Here is a 3,123-nt window from a genome sequence, read left to right as displayed (position 1 = left end):
ACCAATAACCTTGTACCTCCCCAACCATTTTTATCCTAGAAACATTCTCTCCTGAACCCACAGCTCTGCCAGCATTGTATCTCCGCCACCCTTTTTATCTTAGCAAAATTCTGCACCTAGCCCTCAGCCAACAGCCCATTTTCTGAGATCACTGTGCTCCAGATGTCCCTTGTAAAACTCCTCGGACTCCCACCCTGTCATGTGAACCTCAACCCTGTTTTGTGGTTTTTGCGAGTAAAAGCTGTATCCCCACTATGTTAGCACACAGAGGTTGTCAGTCTCCACTGCTCCCTGCCTTGCTGGCTTCCAGCTAAATAAAGCTCTTCTTTTTCTTCAACAACATCTTGACTCATTCTGAGCAACATTTGAGGATCTCATTTCAGGGCTAGAACATTTGGGGGCTCGTCTGGGATAGACTGAGATCACAATGAGTTCCCTACTTTCAGCTAGAGCCCTTTTTGGCTTCATTCGACCACCAGCCTCACAACCTGCTGAAGGACCTCTGTAAGTACATTTTGAGACTCCTAATCTGCACTTGACTTATCTGTCTATTTTAGAGAATTTGTTTCTTTGTAGGGAATATTTGTCTATTCTCATTTGTCAAATTAGGTGGTCTTACAGGGATTTTTGGTTGTGAAGGCATATTATACCATCCTCTTAGAGAACAAAAGGCCTTAGATAGTAGTACTATTAAGTGTCTTGTCTGCATCTTTTGTGTTTTCAGTGTCAGTGTCATTTGTGTCCTTCTAAGGGAACATTTTTCTGCACTGGACATGGGGCAAGGAAATTCAACCACCTCCATTGATCCATTAAAGCTGTTCTTAACCATTTTAAGGAATTTAAACATAGAGCCCGAGGCTATGGAGAATCAGTTCACCCAGGGCACCTCCAGGTCTAGAATGGCCACAGGGGGTTCTGGGTTGGCCAACCGAAGGTTATTTTGACATGCCTCTCATGGAGGCTGTTCAGAGATACGTCTTCAGCCCCCCTTCCCACCCTGACCAAATTGTTTATAAGGTTTGGATTGATCTCATATATGATTCTCCCTCTTGGATAAAGAAATATACACAGGCTTCTTTGCTACAGCCTCAGAACCCCACACTGCTGGCGCCCTTGAAGGACAAACCGAAACCAACAACACCAGCCTTAGAGGGAGATACCGAGAAAACCTTGCACCCCCACTTACTGCGTGACGGGTCAATGATCCCCTAGAGATGAGGAGCCCACTTCTCCTGAAAGATTCCCTCCAGAACTCAGTCCCATTTGAACTCGGAGTCATTACAGACAGGGCTCCCAAGATTCCTCTTCTGCCATCCCTGCCTTGCTCCCCCTGCAAGAAGTCCCCAACCCTGAGGACCCAGCTCACCCTGTTTTTACCTATGTTCCTTTCTCTACTTCTGATTTGTATAACTGGAATGGACAAAACCTGTCCGGCACCGCGTCTGTCCCGCAGAATGAGGCACACGAACACTTTGTCTCTGCAGGCTCCTTTATTGACTGGGCTACAACCTCAATACACGTCCGTCCTTGACAGCTTCCTACGTGTTGTGCGTCGGGCACTTCCTATACTTGGGCTTATATAGCTAATGTTATCCAATCATGGGATTACACGTGGGGACAGGCGATTGGGCGGCAACAAGGAAGCAATCAATCATTACCATATATGGCGGGGACAGTAAGCCGAGCAAGAACCAGGAAGCAGGATGTGTGCGCCATCTTGGGCACACGATGGGTGGGGGAGCAGCGAGGCGGTAGGCGGATGCCATCCTGTGGCTATATTCTCATGGGTAATACGGCAAGCTCCCAACATTTCCCCTTTTCTTATTTACAAGGAAGGACAGCGAGACCTTCCAAGTGACTACAGAGGTCTGTACCCCGCTGTGCATGGCTCTGAGGTCATCCCCCGGCACAGGTTGGCCACCCCCGCGTCGGAAAGGACCTCCAAGCCTCATCCTTTTGCGCAGGGCTAGGGTAATTCAGATGAAACCTAGATGCATACAGACATATAGCCTGACGTCTCTCTTCAAAAACCCCAAGAGTAGAATGTCATGCAGTACCATCTGGTCTCACACCTTGGTACCTCTCGCTGTCTTAATGGAACGGGGCCTGTCTTAGGTTGAGCAAGGTGGGGTACCTTGATCTTACCCGTCTTCGGCTCGCCCATTCATCATCCTTATAACTGATGCTCTGCAACATGAAGGAGATATGCAGTCGCCCGACCACCAGATGGGCCAGCCTCTGCCAGCTGCATAGCCGCCATGGCTGTAAATCTGACTTGTTGTTGAGTCTGCATCAAGCAATCAAGCAAGCATTTAACAACCACTAATCCAACCAGGATAGCAACAGCAATAAAAATCCAGGTAGTCAAATTGGGCCAGGAGAACCAAGAGGTGACATGATTCCATAAACCTTTTAGAACATCACTCAGGGTAGACAAATCAAATCTAACCAGGTTCAACTGAATTTTTTCTATTTCGTCTAATTCCTGACTAACAATCATTGACAGGTTGTGAAATTTTGGCAAATAAGTGTCCTGCAGCCATTTAGTCATAGTCTTTGTAGTTTCAGTCAGGTTGGTGTGAACAGGGGTGACGCAGACCCGGAAAGGCAGCCACCTCTGATCACAGAGTTGAGTGGCAACCTGCCACAACATATCAATCTCCTGCCCGATGAGCTGGATCTCTTCTTGTAGCCGAAGTATAGCCTGGCTGTTAAGCTCAATCTGTTGCCTTTGAGCCTTGATGGTCTCTCGTGTGGCGTTGCTCAGCCGATTGACTGCATCCATGGTCAGCGCGAGCTGCTCGGAGGTCCATGCCTGCAAAACAGCCTGTCCCACTGCAGGGACAAACAGAGAAGAGACCACCCCCGCTGCCTGCCACAACCAATCTTTTATCCCTCCTTTTGTTCTGGTTGGCAACAAGGAGAGTGTCCTGGGCTTGGATGGGAACCCAAAGATAGCTTGGACGATATGCTAGAATGGTGAAGGCCGGGTAACCAGTCCAACAATTAGAGAGTGAGCAAGAGGTCTCATTGCTATCGGATGAATTACAATGGAAGGTGTGCTGATGAGAAAGCACAAACACAAACGGGGGGTCTACACAGACCTCTGTGTTGAGTGGATGG

Source organism: Cavia porcellus, unplaced genomic scaffold (assembly GCF_034190915.1).
Source record: "Cavia porcellus strain 051 isolate PalLab524CR breed Dunkin Hartley unplaced genomic scaffold, mCavPor4.1 scaffold_37, whole genome shotgun sequence".
In the NCBI taxonomy this organism is placed as follows: Eukaryota; Metazoa; Chordata; class Mammalia; order Rodentia; family Caviidae; genus Cavia; species Cavia porcellus.
Note: the sequence above shows the minus strand (reverse complement) of the source record.